Source organism: Sminthopsis crassicaudata, chromosome 1 (assembly GCF_048593235.1).
Source record: "Sminthopsis crassicaudata isolate SCR6 chromosome 1, ASM4859323v1, whole genome shotgun sequence".
Taxonomy (NCBI): domain Eukaryota; kingdom Metazoa; phylum Chordata; class Mammalia; order Dasyuromorphia; family Dasyuridae; genus Sminthopsis; species Sminthopsis crassicaudata.
This window is the reverse complement of record NC_133617.1, coordinates 184,946,691-184,966,060: the sequence shown is the minus strand read 5'-3', so window position 1 is coordinate 184,966,060 and position 19,370 is coordinate 184,946,691. Positions and strand designations below refer to the sequence as shown.

The window sequence follows — 19,370 nt, the reverse complement described above, 5'->3', positions numbered from 1 at the left end:
CTTACCTCCATAGGCAATGTTCTCTAAAAAGTTATCCACTCAGTAGTCTTTACTTCCTCCCCATCCAGCTCTTCTCAAATCCTTATAAATTCCATTTATGGTTCCATCCCCACAATCCTACTGAAATAGTGTCCAGTCCTCTACTACTTCTCTTTAAATCAGGGTGAAAAGGAACTATCTGACCCAAGATCAGAGGCCAGATGTGTCAAGTAGGATTTTCATGAAGCACTTAAGAATCACTAAATACTGAAGATGCAGGTTAAACAATCAAGCTTATTAGCACATACCCATGATCCAAAATCATTGGGATGGAGAAAGAATACCAGTGGGATACACTATCCTCGCATAGAAAATGGCACCTAAATTTTGGCCATGTGGAGCAGACTTTCTCTCTTTCTCACAATCACCTGTCAAGATTGGATACCAGATATAAAGGTCCTTTCTTAAGTTAAATTGTCAAGCATTCAAACTCTAATGCAGAGAGCACAAGTCCATTAAGCTGGCCATGATGTTCAAATGCCAAACATGTTTGCCTAAAAATCTATTTTATGGAGAATTTATACAAAGTAAGCACTCACATGGCAGTGAGAATAAGTGATACAAAGACACTCTTTAAGTTCTCTCTGAAGAACTCTGAAGTCAATTTAGTGGCATGAGAGACACTGGCAAAGGACTGCCCAGAATGGTATGCTAACATCAAATAAGGCACTATATTCTATGAGCAAAACAGAATTGTAGTAGTTCAAAAGAAAAGCTTGTATGAACCATTTGAGTCTGACTTATCATAGAGCATTCTGGGATCATATTTGGTTTGATCAGCCATAATCAAAAACACTGTACCTTGACTCAAACAGTGATGCTATTTTGGCCCTCTTCAAGAATGAAGGATAACAAACAACCGACATCTAACAAATGAGATAAGATCATATTTTATCTATATTTCCCTAGTAGCTATAACAATGGATTAAAATAGTAAGTACTTAATAAATTTGTTAAATTATTTCATAAAAAATGTTCAACAGAATTTTGTAAAGGGGCCCTCCAATGTCCAATTCCAAAATCAACTGATTATTTTAGGTATAATCAAAGAATTGCAGAATTTCATAATTGGAAAGAATTTATTGGGTCCAATTCACATAAAAATAAGAATTTTCTATATAATATGTGTCACCATTGTTCCTAAAGCTTCCATGAGAAATCCTCCAGGAATAGAGAACATACACTTTGTGTTGCAGCCTCCTCTACATGGTCAAGAATGTTACTTATACTTTTCAAATTCATTATTTCTTCCACATCAAAAATTTCCATTAATAAAAGAGTTATAACTAAGATGAAATGGCTAAAATTTGGAAGGTACATCAATTCAAAACAATGATTTTTAAAGGTTATTCAATTTTTAAATTTGCTACATTTAGACAACCCTTTTAGTCTTTCAGCAACATAAAATAAATACCCTCTTCCCCTCTCCAGGATAAACTGATCACCTGAAATCTCATCATGATAAAGAATGATTCAGATTTTTATTGTACCTTCTGAATTTGCCTACAGTTGCTTCTCCCTCTGATTGGCGACCTGGAGCTTGGAGCACTGAATTCCTCCCAAAGCCTTCCTTTATAGAAGCCTTACAATTAAATCTGATTTTCTACTAATAATTCTGCTTGACTTTGACTTCAAGACACCCTCTGGTGTTTACTTCCCCCATTTCCTTTCCAATTTCCTTTTATATAATGTTTCCCCCATTAGATTATAAGCTCCTTGAGGGCAGTGACACACTCACACTCTCTCTCTCTCTCTCTCTCTCTCTCTCTCTCTCTCTCTCTCTCTCTCTCTTCTCTCTCTGTCTCTTTTAATATCCCCAACATTGCCTGGCACACAGTAGGCATTTAATAAATGTTTACTTAATTGAATTGAAGTTGGTAGCAAAACAACTTTGTTAAAATGGTAAGCTGCCAGATAATGAACTTCTCTTGTCCCTCCCTACTTTTTCCCTACCATGCACTTCAGATTAACTTTTCCCTGGTTTGATTCTGTCCTGTTCCCATATGGGATGTGGCTTTCCCTGAACACCACACTGGTTAAGTATTCTAGAGTCTCCCTTCCTGCTCAACTGAATTTGTCTTATATAAATAACATACATTGTTTTATATAATGAGTACAATTACAAAATTAATTTGAAAATCCATTTTGTGCTGTTTGTCCTAACTTACAAAACTGCTACCTATAGCTCTGTGTTTGAACTTCCTCTGGCTGTGTAAGTCTTAACTAAGAAGTATAGGGACTTTTCAGGATGTCAGTCAACAATATTAATTACAGACCCTGTAATGTAGTATATTCTAAGGGTAATATGATATATGCTCCTGACTTGCAGGCACTTATAAAATGTGATTCCCCATCAGCACAGATTTTAGAAGGCTTTAAGATCTACCCAGCAGGGAGAAAACTATGTCCATTAGCAAGGAAGCAAAGGAATAGGAAGCTGAAAAAGATGCCAAGAGAGATGAGGGAGAAAATGAGTTGTGAAGTCACAAGTTAGTGGGAACAAAGGTAGATGCCTACCATTTTATTATAGCCCAGGTTACCATAGACAAAAATGAAATTTTAAAAGCTTTTTTCTCTTGGAATGTAATCTTTGGAATGTAACTAAACAAGGGAGGTTCTACTGTAATGTTCTTACTTCCCAAAATCATATGAATCTATATAATTCAAATTGCCTTCATTTTCTTTAGGTAGCAATTAAAAGGGTTAAGGAAAGGTCAATGCAGTCCCTCTTTCAGATTTCTGGGGATAATGTGCCCTGGGCTGTTGACATCCATCAACTTCGAAAAAATTTACCCAATTCAACTTATTTAGTGGCTGAAATATTTAAACCAAATGTTCTGTCAATCAAAATAGGGAAAACAAAGTTTCAGTGGCATGTGACTTTGTATTCTGTGTAAAAGTCAGTCAGATTGTTTATAACTGCAGATGTCTCAACCAACAAGTATTTTGAAGAAGAATACTTTCTGGGGAGCAGTTTTTTTTTGTGAGAAGAATTGAAGCAGTTCATAAGATATTTTAATTTGCCATCCTATATTTTTATAGACATCTCTGAACAATTAAAACACTGTATTGCAAATTGAAATTGCTCATGCCTAGTTGCAAATTTTATTACCACAAATGTGGTCCCTCTGAAGCACTATTAACTTTAATGGTGACATGTTGCTCCCTGCTTATGAGTCATCCTCAGTAAAGTAATTCAAAGATCATCTCATCAGTGGTAGAGAGGGAATGAACCAAAAAATAAGGGGAAAACAAGAGCCAAGGGAGAAAAATAGAATACAGATTTTAAAGAAGAAGGAAAAGAAAGATGGCATGATCAAAATACTAAAACTAATAATAAAAACTTGAGAAAAAAATAAGTTGAATTAAGCCTAGTAGGGTAGAGATTTTTAAAAATCTATATTATTTTACAAAAAGATCTAAGTATAAATTCAGTGCTTCTGGATAGAGTCATAGAGATTAAAGTTATTTCTAGAAAGTGTTACAGGAAGAACTTAAAATTAGGTCTTCTGAGTTAGAGATGAGAATTGGTTGAGACCCTCATTTTCACAGGTTGATGTAACTGAACTCTAGAACAATTAAGTGTCTAAGACAGGATTTGAATCTTATTTCTCTCTCCCTATACCCATCACTCAAATGAAAAGCACCCATTCTCAACTGATCAGCACTGCTGAATTTTATTAGCTAGGCACGAAAGTTCCAAAACACCAGTAGTCCTTATAATCACATTAAATAGGGATATTTATAAAGAGTTTTGGAAAAAAGGTAATTTATTTTATTTTAAAAGATCTATGTGACTAATATTTGTATGAATTATTATAATGCAAAACGTAGACGGAAGAAAGAAAAGGCTACAATCTAATTTTTATTATTCAGTAAAATCTTTAAGTAAATCTGGCATCAGACTGCATATCTCCATTATATCCACTATTCAAAGTCATGGTCTCAAAGTAAATTTGTCATCTGGAAATGGGCATTATGGTCATGACTTTTTTTGAAGAATCCTCATACAAATTTATGCAACTGCAACTAATTTTGCTTTTTAATCTTCTTAGTCTTCATTGTCACAGGCATCAGAGACTATACTATGTCCTCAAACCATTCTTTATACTGTAATTTTCCCTTCCTAAGACTTGCTCAAATAGTTCTTTATTAAGTTTTTCCATTGTAAATGGGGGGAAAAAAGCTAGAAAAAAGTTAAGAAAGTTGTGGTCAAAAAAAAAATAGAAGCAAGTCTCCAGCCTCCATATTAATCATGTTCATCACCATCATTGAACTTTAGATGAATTTTAATTTCTTTTCTCATAGGCCTCCAGGGTAAAATCACAGTCAGTGAAATAAAGTCACTCTTTCAGTTGAACAAGGACTGGAGTTTAGAAATAGCAGAGTGCAAAGAGGAAAAGTAGAAGTTGAACCAGGAGTTCAAAGAAAAATTGCCAATGAAAAAAAGGAGCCAAAGCCAAGTTTACAAGGAAGAAAAGTAGCAGAAGAAACATTCTCTTAGCAACATTCTTATTCGTTTCTGCTACCTAACTTCCAGGTCTCTTCTGAAGCCCTGGCAAGAAGCTAAGGCAGCTGGGTGGGTCAAGGTAAGATGAACTAGGACCAAAAAGTCTTCAGAGAAGTTTAAAAGCCCTGCCCTAATAGTTTAGCCTTCCCACCCCCTCCCACATCCCTCCTGGGACCCTTCAGGGTCATTTTTTTCGTCCTGTGGTCCCATGAACCATAAGGTCATTGGTAAGCTTGGCACAGAGTCTCATCCCACAGTGAAAATAGGCCTCTAAAGAAGGCAGAAGCCATAGACAGGAGAGAACCCCTTTGCAGACAGACTTCCGAGGAGAATTAGCTTCTTGAAATCTTTGCAAAAAAAAAAAATTTACACCATAAAACAGCTGCTCCTTAATATCTCAGTCTAATTAGCCTCATGTCCCAGATCTACACAAAACTTCAGTCCAATAATCCCAGTCTACTTTGTTCTTCCCTGCATAGAACAATTCCATAAGTACTCTTGGTCAGAACTAGGTCATAAACTTATCCACTGAGAAGCATTTATTGTCATTTCAAATGCCTTAGTCTGTTCAAGAGGTTACAATAATAAAGGAAGCCTGAAACCATACTTTCAAATCTTGGCAGTCTGGCATGTGCCTGCCAGTCTGGGATATTGGTTCATTATCCATCATTATTTGATTCCTCCATTCTTTAGCCATCTAAGATTGTCTTTTTTTTTTTTTTTTGTTCCCCTTCCCCCCCCACACACACACCCCAAGATACTTTGATGTTATAGCATATCCGGATTAGTACAAAAGTATCAAAGTTTATTTATCATTTATTCCAGCTTCAAATTCACAGTTCCATGCACAGTTGTCACCATTTCAAAAAAAGTATTAAAATGCTTAACTCCTGCCAAAGTTTATGGGCTAGTTACATCCTGCCACAGAAGGGGAGGGAGATGGGTAATGTGACTAGAGAGAAACACAAGAGTCTGAGAGCTGGGGAGATGTTAACTACTTTGTGTGTGTGTGTGTGTGTGTGTGTGTGTGTGTGTGTGTGTGTGTTTCTATCTCATAAAGACTCTGGCAAGAAGCATCCCATCTCCATGTATTCCTTTCTTCACCCTCCCTGCAGAGGAGGATAAGAGGAAGAATGGTATACCTCTAAAGGGTAATCAAACTGTCTCACTTTCTCTCCTCCCACACATCTAAAAGAAGTTCCTCTTTCCTTCACCCAAGGACCACAAGGACGGAGGCCAAAGTGGTCTGTCTCTTCTTTCTTGTGTGGTGAGTCACTTCAAAGAATTACAGAAGTTAATAGAACTCCTGAGTTTTCATCCATTTCAATCAGGCTGCCCCCCACAATCTTATTCCACCCTCACACTCCCTAGCCCCAAAGGAGTATAGCCCAAGGGTATTATAGTACTGCAGTGAACCTTTTTCCAAAGTGAGAATTTTGCCCCTGTCCCACTCCCAGGAACATGCTCAAACCCCTCCCTAACTGAAGGAGGAAATATTCCGAGACTGCCCATAACCAGGATCTTTAGTGTAGACGCCTGTATTTCAGTCTCAGGAATTGAGCCCCCTCTTCCTTTCCTCCCCCTCAATAATTCCATCAGGAACAGGATAGGGGGTGGGGAAGAAACAACCAAACAGCTGCATCCCACTCCTACCCTATCTGATCAAAGGCTCCAATTTGTTAACTTAACCTAGAAAGCCCCCGAGGTATTATACCAGAGAGTTCCTCCACCCAAACAGAGCCTCTATGTTAGGTTTTTGGACTTTTTTTTTTTCTTTTCAGTGGGCAGGCAATGTAAAGGGGAAATAAGGACAGATGTGCTCAGAACGGAAATACTGCACAACACTAACTTGGCTCTGTGTAGAGTCAGATTATAGGCCCAACACCTCCAATTCTGTCCAAGTGGAAAAAGAAACTACAGGGTGCAACCTTTCTCCAGCTGTGTGAACTCTGCTGCCCAGGGATTCTGCCAACCAAAGGGGATCAGCACAGCACTGAATTGCTATCCTCAGTCCCCAGCTGCCCTAGATTTTTTTTTTTTTATCCTCTTGTTTTTTTAGTTCTTTTGGTAAACTGATTCCCTCCATGGCCTAGTCTTCATTGTTATTGTAATAGTTGCAACAAGGTCTCATGATTACTTTAAAATTTGTTTTCTTGGTGTGAAATTATTCAGTATTAGCATGAAAATTAAGGAAAAGCCCACTCCAGCAGCTGAACTGTAGCCAAAATGTTCATATTAATGCTGATGTAAGAGTTCTTTAAGCTGTTTAAGAAGTGATAGACCTAAGAGCCTTCATTTTAGTCTGAGAACATTCCATGTTTCCCATTTTAAAAATAAAGGGCAGATTTTCAATATCACCTTGAGAGGACACATGATGGGCACAAAATAAGGTAAAGTTACAAATCCCAAAATGCATTTTCAGTAAAATATCACTAACTCAGATTAATAAGCATGAAGGTTAGCCTGCATTAAACTATTTAGAATGAAAAGAAAAAAAATCTAATTATTTCCAAATGAATTCAGTAGGGTGTAGGACTGACAGCATGATACTGTGGAAAGGTGCCAGACTTGAAGGTAAGTATATAGGTACAAATCAAGTTATATTGATGAGACTTAATCTCTTGGCCTCAGTTCTTCCATCTATAAAAATTCAAGAAAGTGATCTTTTTAAGGCCACTCCTATGTCAAATAATCCTACCTGGATCAAAGTTAACAAAAATTATTAAGCTGCTTTAAGTTCTTGGGAACAATCAGAAGAAATTAGTGGCAATTATTTGTCAGAAAAATATCAGTTGTAAATATGCAAATGTTTCCTGCCAAAATGTTTTACACAGGAAAACTATGTCTGTACTTTTAAGTAGGTAAAAATATACTCCCTAATAATTTTATTTATATCTTTCATTTGTTTAATAAACTCCTTTTGTCACATGAAGGTAAACTTGTAGAATTCCAAGTTGTTAAGTGGTCATTTTAATTTGATGCCAAAATATTTCTTCTCACTTTCCCCTCTCTACCCCACAACTGGAAGAAGAAAAATTGAAAGACTCTAAGAGACAAGAAATGGTATCATGAGCTTAAAGAGAAGTATGGGATTTCAGGAGTCCTATGGAATAGGGCTCACATATTCCTGTTCCCCTAAAAAACAGAGCCAATGTGATTTGCATAATAATTATTGCAAATAATAGAGGACTTGATAGTCAGACCTGCTCAAAAATTAACAATATTGAGTAGTTTCTTCTTGAGAAAGAGTATAGGACTTTAACCATTTTAGAAAGCAGATAATTTACTGACATACCCTTGTTTTCCTTCACTATCAGTAGATAGTTGTCCAAGTTCTCTCAGATCCATAGGTTTAGCAGATTTAAGTTAAATTCATAGGTTTAAGAAGTCAAATCAACAAACATTTATTAAGCATCTGCTTTGTGGCAAGCAGTCTACTAAATACTGGAAATGCAAAGAAAGATCCTCCTTCTCCTCCCCACCCCCCCCCAAAAAAAAGTTCCTGATCTCAAGAAGCTTGAATTCTAGATGATGCAGTGGTTACTGACATACATGAATTCAGAAGAGCTGAGTTCAAATCCAGCTTCAGATATTTCTTAGCCATGTGAGTGTAGGCAAGCCATTTAACCTGTCTGCCTTAGTTTTCTCATCTGTAAAATGAAAATAATAATACACCTACCTCCCAGGGTTATGGTGAGGATAAAATAGGATAATATTTATCCTAATAGGAAAAATAACATACAAACAAAACATATTCAGGACAAATTTGGGATGATCTCAGAGGGAAGGAGCATTAAAAGGAAACAAGAAAGGCTTTTTGTAGTAGGTAGTATTTTACCTTAGATTTAAAGGTAGCTAGTGATGCTGTGTGAGCTAGGCAGGGAGGGATAAAATTCTAGGCATAAGGGACAGCACATTTAAGTGATGAAATGTTTTTATCATTTTAGAAAGAAATCCAGGATTATTAAATCATGGTTTCTACACTGATGGAAGTAAGAAATCTAGAGAAATAGGAAGAGACTAGGTTAAAAAAAAAAAGGTTTTAAAAGCCAAAGGATTTTATATTTGACCCTTGAGATAATGGAAAGACATTAGAGTTTATTGAATAGGGGAGTGATATGGTCAAAGTTGGACTTGACCAATCATCAGGCTATTGCAACAGTCCAGGGATGAAGTGTTAAGACACTTCAATGGTAATGACAATGACAGAAGAAGGAAGGAGGTATATATAAGATATATGTCAAAGTAGAATAAACAGGATTTGGTCAGGGATTGGAAAATTGGATAATAATTTGACTAAACAGAAATGGAAATTTATATATTCAATTTGCACACCATGGTTCCTGGACTTCAGTTGAACAGATCAATTCAGACACTTCCACTTCATTTAGAGCTTAGAACTACAGTGCTGATTTAGTCCCATAAACAAGATCCTAGAATACTACAGATGTTCAATCAGACTCAAGGGCAGTGGGCCAAAAGCTGAGTAACTTTTACCCACCAACAGCAACCTCAAATCATCCTGGGATATGCTTCCTGAAATCCCTAACAGAAGTAATACACAAAACTGAATTTGAATGTCTCTTGGACCTCGGTTTACATAAATACAAATGAGTAGTCCTTCCTAATTCATCTTCTCCAAATGTTACCCATGAGGCTATGATATCACGATAACTACTCACAAAACTCTATTTAGCCTTCTTAGAGCTAGTTCTCAATTCATTTTGAATCACTGATAAATAACCCTTGTATAACATGTATGTATTCAAATCTCAGCAATGCCCCAAATGATGAAATAAATCTTAAATGACATCATTCCTATCACTAGTATACAGAAAAGGAAAATTAATGTTTAAAGGTAGTCTGGCATTAGAGGGAAGCTACTGAAACATTCCTCTCCTGCACAAGACAAAAACCTCAGTTTTCTAGTAAACAATACACCACAATGCACACTTTTTAAGAAGAAAAACAAGGAACACCCACTTTCAAGAAGCAGATTCTGAAAAACCAAGTGTTGCTCCAAGAGGTCACAAGCTTAAATCATTCTGGATATAAGCCCTGGGAAGGCTAACAGGATTCCCATATAAATGTACAAGAATAGACATTATCCAAGCTGTATAATTCCATATCCTTTCACTCCACATACCTTACCCTACTTGAATAAGGAGATCAGAAAGAGGGTTTTTTTAAGTTAAAGATCCAAGTGCCAACATTTCTGAACATCCAACTAAGGATTCAACACTCCAGGCTTTCAATACTGGAAGACTCCACAATATTTATTTATTTCCCTAGTGTTTGAGTACAGGCTTAATTCTGTCACAGTCACATTGAAATCCAATAATTGTTCTCTATCTGTACCACTTTCTACAGCTCCATTCAGTTGAACCTTATTCTTCAAAATGTGGTTACTCTAACATTGACTCATGTGAATCAGGGAAAAGCCATCTTAACTTAAATAATGATGTCAACATTTTTAAATTGATTTTATGAAAGATGAGTCCTTTTATGATGTGACATAGCTTTTGTTATTAAAAGAGGCTAATATGGACAGAAAATCCAACAAAGTCAGACATAAAAACTTTAAATACAACAAAATATAACCCACAATGTCAACCATTTCTTTCCCTACCTGAGGAGCACTTATCAGTCATTCTGGATCTCTTGTGATCATGCTTCAGCAGCTATCCAGTAAAATAAGATTTAGCTAATTCCTGTGAATTTAAAAGAGAAGGGCAAATGTCATACTATGAAAAATACAACATCACAAATATCAAAAGGACTTTTTTTTTTTAATAATTTGAAACAAAATAGCCCATCTAAGCAAATACTGAAGAGATATAATAACTATCAGCAGAAACTTTGGGTTGTTTCTTTACTACTATACTGTACATATTTGATCAATTATTATTTTTTCAGTAGTTTTGATTTCCAAACAGACTTAGGATATACTGATGACATGAGAATGACTTCATCCTTGGACAGGAGACCCACAGGAAAAACAATATTCAACAGCAGAAAACAGCAATGCATTTTCCAGACATACCCTGGAATGACAGCCTTACACTGCATCAAAATAAAAGCCACTCCTGGCTTCTATTCTTTTGCCTACAAGAACTTTTATTGCAGTTCACATCAAGAGAAAAAAAGTTTCCAGTTCTCACAGGAAAAGAAAGAATGACTTTCAAATTATGTATTTTTTGAGAAAATGACTTATTAATACTAAATATGAAACACATGTTTCTCTCAGAAGTTGTTTTCTCTTCCAATGGGAAAGAGTTCCATGTTTCACAGTTATGCTTTTTCTCATGAAAGGCAAATAATTAATATTGGCTCAGTTTGTGCCAAGCCTATTTATCATACTTTAACTAATGAAGATCTCAAAAGGCAAAACTGATTGTCTCACTTAGAAGACAGACACAACAGCTGAGAGTTAGTGGCCCTGACCCAACAACAAAGCATAATTTACCTAAGAATATCTCCTGAGACTTGGAGGAATGGGAGATTTCAACCACCTGAAGCTGCATTTTTTTTCTAGGCATCATTTTCTTCCCATTTCATCTCTGAATCACTACATATTTCTATAGTATTTAGACACTTGTTAATAAAAGAAAAAGGATTTTCTTAGTGGGTCGTGGTGTGTGTGTGTGTGTGTGTGTGTGTGTGTGTGTGTGTGTGTGTGTGTGTGTGTGTGTTGAAGTGAGAAGAAGGGGGGACCTTCAAGGCTATATGATGCTTTCTAGAATGTAGAAAGGTACTATTGTCCATTTATATGCCCAAAGGCCTGTATGTATAGAGAACACCATACATCTTAGAGTAAATTCAACCTTTACCCATCACTCCCTTCCTGGTTTTTTTTTCCTAATGTATGTCACAAAATTGTCTTCAGGGAAGGTGTGAGATACAATTTCTCAGGAGGTCCTATCCAATTTCCTAGCAATCTGTAACACATGAAAGAGCACTCTGCATTCTGTCACTGTGATACAGTTCCTTCTCACAGATACCACAACTGTCAGTCTCACCCTAAATAAACAAACAGAGTGAGCTAAGCACAGGTCCCCATGCAATTCATTCAGAGGATGTGACTGTAATGGCAATGTCTGGTTATTGCATTCAATTATCTCTTATTGTTAACAGAAACTACAGGCAGTGGAAATAACCCCCTTTCCTACCTGTCTCTCTCATAACAGTTTGTTTATTACTAACACTGTTTATGCATGTTTAAAGTAATGATTAGGGTCATCACAGCTATCCAAAATCTAGGTAACTGAAAGTAATTCCATTGTTTTTGCATTGTTTTAAAAAAAATCATGATTTCTGGAAAACTAATTCTGTCAGGAATTTTGAATATCTTGGCAGCCTAAGTTGATTTTTTTTTTCCTTGTCTGGACCTATGATTATCTGTATAAGGAGCTTTCTCTGTGAAGAAACTTCATTTGCCAATAACTATCAGGAAGTATTATGCTTAAAGTTGCACTGCTGCTAAGTGCCAGTGACAAGATCTGAACTCAGACCTTCTCAATTCTCAGCTCAACAGTATATTTATCATTCCACCTAGCTTGCCTTTGACTTGTGGATCAAAGGCAAGATTTGAATATAAGTTATCTGCAAGATCAGCTTACTGTTTAGAATAACATACAATTTTAAAATAACTAACCATTGTCAGTGAATTCAATGACAATTTTAAATTAATTCCTTCTCTTAAAAGAAACAATTTTGTCAATACTTGCTACTTGAGGTCAAGAAGACCTTACTTTAAGTCTCACTTCTGACATATAATAGATCAAACGACTGATCTTCATTGATGAAGGAAGCTTCCACACAAAAAATTCCTCTACTGATAAAATCACAAGAAAAGAAAAGTCAAAATAATGAAATTCTACATTCAGTTGTATTAATCCTGACAAAAGTATAATCCCTGAAGAGCAGGAGTTTAATAAATATCTAATGATCTGATTTTGAAAGTATTCAATTCCAAAATCTTAACTCTGAAAAGACAGACCAGTGAGAAACCAGAAAGCAGACTTTTGTCCTCATACCCCAAATTAACTGGATAAGATCTTGACTAAATTATTTAGTCCTTGTGTTTCAGTACACTCATCAGTACTTTGAGAGAAAAAAATACTAGTCTTTCTACAAATCTTACTTTTTAAAAACAAAAAAGTTAAATAAAATCACTGCTATTAATTCAAATTATGTCTAAATAGAATTTCAATAAAATCATCTCCTACTGATTTATACTGAGAACAAAAAGATGATAAATCCTCCTTTTTAAACTTTTAAATAGTTATGACAGATGTTCCCTTATATATGTGTACCTTCCCTCTCTAGTAATTTGTAAACACTTAAAATGCACAGAAAATTCCTACTTTAAAAAAAAGTAATTTAGATTTATTATTTTGCCAATAATAAGAATTTCTTGATCAATCTGATGAACTTCCTAATCAGTTTATTCGGTTTACATGGTCTAACTCTTTGAAGTCAGGAAAACATGTCCTTATAGAAAGTGTGGTCGTGCCCATTTGGTATCTTGTTAAGAGGCTAGAGATTGGTTCCTGACTGGGTTTCACAGACTGGGACTTTCCCCAAGATAAGATTCTGGGGAGGACTGACTAGAGCTAGAGAAGATAACTTCTCTCCAAAGGCCTATGAAAATAAGATAACAGAACCATTATGCCATTTCAAACATCTTGATTCATTTTTTTCTCTATGATCTATGTGCAAGGGAAAGGTGTGCCTAAACATTGTTTTATCTCCATTTAAGGCAAAGCAATAAGCATGTGCCAGGCACTATGCTAAGACTGAAGGATACAAAGAAAAGTTAAATATATATATATACACACACACACACATATATATATGTATATATATGTGTGTGTGTGTGTATATATATATATATATTTAACTTTTCTTTGTGTATATATTTTGTATTTCTTTGTGTGTGGTGTGTGTGTGTGTGTGTGTGTGTGTGTGTGTGTGTGTGTGTATTCCCCAAGGAAAAGTGATGGCTGCCTTCGATCAGAAAAAAATATAAAAATTAAAATGTGTTTACCCACAGCTTTCTGAGCATAGATCTGAGATCAGAAATCTAAGAATGTACTTCCCAAACCAAAGAAATGGCAGCCTCCGGGGCAATAAGAACATAACTCTAGAAGCCAACTTGCTTGTTTACTAGGCCCAAGACAGGCACTCATGGATAATGTTCCTATATCTGATCCTCCCAAGGAACTTTTTTTGGAGTTTAATTTCTTAGGCAGTATGATCCCCAAATCTAACCATGTCAAAAAGAAGGGAGATTTCTTGGGCAGTATCTGCCTTGTGGGGCTTCTTTCTGGATAATTTCAAGATCCAGAGTCATAGACTCTGGCCTTCTGGCCAAAGAATTGGGATTTCCTCACTAATATAATTCTGAAATCTAGCTTTCTGGACTGATAAGAGAGAGCTCTTAGGCAAGAAGTTTCAGAGGAGCATCCCATTTGAAGAAGAGGATTAACCACATGGCCCCTGTGCTATAGCCAGAGGAACAGTAAGGATTAGACACATTATTGGCAAGCATTGCCTGGAACCTTACTGTTACCACCATCAGCATCACCACCACCACCACCAATCAATCAATCTCTCCCCTCCCACACACACATACTTCAGTGAATTGTTCAAACAGCACAACTCCAATAGAATAGAGATTGCCCATCCAGCAGCTCATGAGTAAATTTGCTTTCTAGGTGAAATTCAAATCACATGAGTACTATGAGTTTGAGAGGACGTGTGTTGGACCCTTTGGGGGAATTAGAAATATGCCAAAATATTGAGCATAATTCCAAATTCAGTTCTTGCTAAGAAAAAGATGCAAAGAGTGCTCTGTGTGATTTTGAGATCTGCATATGGGCTAGAAAGAGTCCTTTCTATCTTTGGTATTTTCAAATAGAGTAAAATAGAGGCTATCTTAATATTGGTTACCTTGAGCAACAATCTGTGGAAATCTAGACAGGAGCTAAACCTAAGTTATATTTAGAGATTTTGGCAAGAGTAAACTCTAGTGGAGGCAATAAGCCAAAGAAAGAGATTGGACCTAGTCCATGTGAGCTGAGTAGATTGTGGGGCCCTGGACCATAGCTTATACAAATAATCTTTTTTTTTTTTTTTTTTGTAAAATGAGAGTACTAGATGTGAAGTCAAAAGACCTGGGTTTGAATCACAATCTGACATATAATACCAGTTTAATCTTGGTTAGGTTGTTTTGCCTCTCTTGGCCTCAGTTTCCTAATTTGCAAATTGCTGCAGGGAAAGAGATGATCTCTAAGATTTTTTTCCTGCACTACAGCCTTATGAATAAATAATTCTCGCCCCTAGGAAAATTTAATAAATGCTTCATCTATCAATTAAATTAACATTTAATTGAGTTCTTTTGTGATTTCAGATTTTCATATCTGTTTTTTAATTCATTCAGTAATTATGAAACACCTGTAGTGAGGTCAGCACCACGATGGACAATACAAAACATCAGTAAAGTGATTTCTGTCTTCAAAGTTCTAGTCTAGCTGAATTGTTTTTAAAAAGTGGGCACACTATAGTTGATATCTTACTAATTTAATTTAATGTGGCCATGGTTTTCCTTTTCAGAGAGAAAGGGGGATTTGGATTCCTTTTTACACAAAAAGAGACTCCCAAACTAAATAGCTAAATTCTTACTTGGCCAGGGATAGACAGAAGATTAAAAGCATAACAAAGTGAATGATCCAATAACAAACAAAATAAAATAGGAATCCATCAGTTACTGATTGGCATCTTGTGCACCCAACTTAATAAGAATGAGCTAAAAGACTTCCTCCTACTCCTTTCCCCTATACTCCTCCAAAAGAAAGAAATTATAGATCTCACAACCCCACTGACACTATCTACTGCTTTTACAAGATAGCTATAATTTGGCTACTTTTTCACTCATTCTAACTTTTTAATTTTCATTTTATTTATATTAGTTCCAAAAATATCAGCATTACAAAGTCATTTGGAGTGAACAGAGGTTAGCAAACATGTTCAGGCACTCACATATCAATTTGTTATAAACTTGGCTTGTGGTTATTCAAATCCCAGTATGAGACATTTAATAACAATAGATTGGAATGAATTTACCTATGCAAAACTCAATTTCTTATTTCTCTTCTAGAGGCAAAGAAAATCTAAGAGCTGAGTAGTTATTTAATGAATTTCCCTAGTGTATACTACCATCTTCTTTGAGCCTATAGTATATATTAACTAAGAATCCCCATCAAGTCCCCTCAAGCTAATAATAAGAACATTAGTTCCCAAAGGAGCACAACCCAGAAGGGCAAATAGAGGAAGGAGCCCTTGAAAAGTTTTGCATTGGGGTCTGAAGCAAATCCCATCTTAGGGAATTAAAAGACACACTTTGGGTGAATATGATCAAAACTGGATCTTTACATTGCCAAAATCTTCAGGAAGCTTTTATTTATAAAAAAAAAAACTTACATTTTTATGAAGCCTTTTGAAATCTTTATATATATATATATATATACATATATATATGTATATATATATATATTATATATATATATATATGTATTATCCCATTTAAGTCTCAAGACAATCTAGCAAGATACATATTCAGGTCAAAGTTAAGGATGGAAAAGATCATATAATGCAATCTTGTTATTTTATGGATCAGAAAACTTGTTCAAAATCTCATTTGTTTATTAACAAATATTACTTCACTCTTTCTTACTTTCTATTACAACAACAAAGAAAAAAAAAAGCCTTCGCATATGCATGGGTCAAGTAAAGTAAATTTGCTCATTTGCCATATCCAAAAAAATATCACTGATGTTTTGGTCCATCATCTGTCTTTCAGAGAGAGAGCAGTGTGCTATATTGCTGATCCTCAGGAACCAGGATTTATCAGAGCTTCATCTTTCAAAGTTATTATTCATTCTAATGTTGCCATTATATAAATTGTCGGCCTGGCTCTGCTCACTTCACTCTGCATCAGTTATCTTTGAAGTTTATTTTGAAACTGTCCATTTCATCATTTCTTATGGGACAGTAATATTCCATTACATTTATATACTATAATCTGTTTAGCCACATTAATCCTAATATTTTTCCACTCTACTATGCTACTACTCCGTTATTTCCATTTGACTATTAAGGAAACTGAGAAATATAGTAACTTTTCCCAAATAACAAAGCAGGTTTGCTGCAAAGTTGGAAGTAAAATCCAGATATCTTGGCATGTAGTTCACTGCTCTTTTGAACTATGAAGCTATTTATATAGGCCCACTTTTGAAAATCTCAAATGTCCTTCTTAGAAATGTAAAGACCAGAGCTTAGCAAAAACAAAATGTTTATATGTAAATTTGAAATTCAAAGAAAATATCTTAAACTAATCAGTGGCAAGTTGATTTAAAGCCCAAGTGTTTGAGTAAGGCTACTGCAGGCTACTGGCAAGGCATTCCCAAAAATGAATTCACAAGGAGAAGTAACACCCTTTATGAAAATATATTAAATTCTAATAAGAAATGTCTGAGTATATAGTTGGTTGGCTTTTCCTGTGGAATGCTTTTGCCCATGAAGGTGAAATAAGGGGCACTGCCTCAAAGTTAACTTTCTATAACTTTCCTTTGGCATTGAGCTATCAAATTATTTCCTTACTTTTGGGGAACATGCAAGACCCCAGAACTGCCTGTAAAAGATTAAGTATGCAGACATACATGCATTCATGGATACACACACACACACACACACACACCCTTTCTTCACTCATCCTGGAAAATCTCTCCACCTTGTTGTCCCAACCTGTAATTGTTGGGTTCCTTCAGAAACCTCCATTTTTAAGAAGTACTCAGATCAATCATGCTGGCCCCATTCCTGACTCTTTGGTCTTCTCCTCCACACTCAGTACTCTTCTTATTGTGGAAGATGCTTCCACCACCCTGACTTTCTACTTTAAGTGTTGAGTGTTTGCTGAAACTTCCATTTTGAGAAAATACCTAGGTGAGCCATTCTCCCTCAAAACCCAATTTTTAACTATTCATTCCTAAACTACTTCTCTAAACCTCTCCTCACTCCATCCCTTGTCAATTCTGTTTTATGTATTATCTTCTTTGTTGTATCCTGCTTTCTAGAGCCTCTAAGTTGGGGGGACAAAATGTACCATTGCTTTCTAGAGGCCCCACATCAAGGTGATTAAAATACTCTGCTTTCTAATGGAGAAGTGATGAGGTGGGACTCCTGAGGATGGTGGGAAAAATGGAGATCATTTATTTCAAGGACTTTCCCTTTTTTATACCCTCATACCCTTATGTAACAAAAACACTGGCCATGTGCCAAATATATACTGTGCATGTGGGACCACACTTCTCCATTAGAATGTAAACTTTTTACTAGTATTGCCATTCTTTTTCCTTAGCACAATGGGGCCAGAACAGAGTAAATGTTTAATAAATGATTGTTCTTGTTACCAGTTGCCTAAGAGAGTAGCCCATGAATTAAATATTAATTCACTTCCAACTTCCCACTTCAAATCACTTCTTTCTGCTTTCCATTCTCTCTTCTTTAGTGCCAGTCTTGGAAGAAGTGGTTTTTCCTGCAATATGCAACTTTTCTTCTTGTCCCTCAATTCCATTTCTTCCTATCACCACTATAAGCTTGTCTTTTTTTAACCCTCATTTCCTAACTAAACCTAGTTTTCAATCTCTCCACCAAGTTCTTTACAATAACTTACAAACAAGCCAAGAGCAACTCTGTCATTTAAAAAAAATAAAATCTATAATCATCAACAGTCTAATGTATGACTCCAAAAGCTTCTTTTCAATTCGTTCAAAACAGAACTCATTCTCTTGTTTCCAAAGTTTTCCTCCTTCTCCTAACTTCCCTAATTCTTTGAAGGACACTGTAATTCTGCTGATAACCAAAGTCCACAAATCTGAAGTTATCTTTGTCTCTGTTTCTCCACCGCTCAAGTGTAATCAGTTGCTGTGTCAATTATAATCAAATATATCTCAAATTCATTCCTATCTCTCCACTCAAATAGACACCTCCCCAGGTTAAGGTTCTCTTACCTGGAAAGCAACAGTTTCCTAAACTGGTCTCCTTGCCTTGAGACTCTTCCCTCTCTCAGTTCATCATCCCTCAGATAACAAAATGATATTCCTAAAGCAAATTCTGACCATATCATTACCTGGTTCATTGATATCCCATGGGTTTCTCTAGCTTTTGAGATAAAAGAAAAACTTCTCTGTTTTGTTTTTCAGAGTCTTCACACTTCTAGTTTACCTTTCCAGACTTGTATGATATTTTTATAATCTCACTAAACTTCCCTCCCCATATTTGAAATTCCATCTCTCCATAATAAATCTAGAATTTACTATCTTCTCATCTCTGATAGATGAAATCTCTGACTTTCGTAGCTCAGATGAGACCAGACATTGAACTTCTATTCTGATCTCTCCCATTCCCTAGTACTCTTATCTCACAAGTTACTTTGTGTCTAGTTTGTGTATATGCCTCAAGGAGTTATAGTTTGTTTGCTTTGTCTTCAAAAAGTTATAGTTTATTTGGGTGGATTTAAAATTTTTTTACCTATATATATGTACCTATATATGTACTCCTTCTGCCAATGCACAGTAATTTATCTATGCTTTGGTAGATGGAACATATGAATTACTATGAATAAAAACTTCACAATCCCATGGTCAATATTGTAGATCATTGTCTACACATCACTAGATTGGAGTGTGATGAATCTAGACAGTTTGTTGCCAGAACTATACTGGGAAACTTCAGTAATAGGTTTTAGATTTTCTATTTT

General features: G+C 35.7%; 1 long non-coding RNA gene across 2 annotated transcripts in view; it reads right to left on the bottom strand.

Annotated features, from left to right (window-relative positions):
• The window catches only part of LOC141545535 (uncharacterized), a 344,302-nt gene that overhangs the window by 195,543 nt on the left and 129,389 nt on the right, over positions 1 to 19,370 (bottom strand). For both annotated transcript variants that reach the window (XR_012483057.1, XR_012483058.1), the window contains exon 3: positions 10,179 to 10,260. This is a non-coding gene — a long non-coding RNA (uncharacterized LOC141545535). The remainder of the gene's footprint in view (positions 1 to 10,178; positions 10,261 to 19,370) is intronic.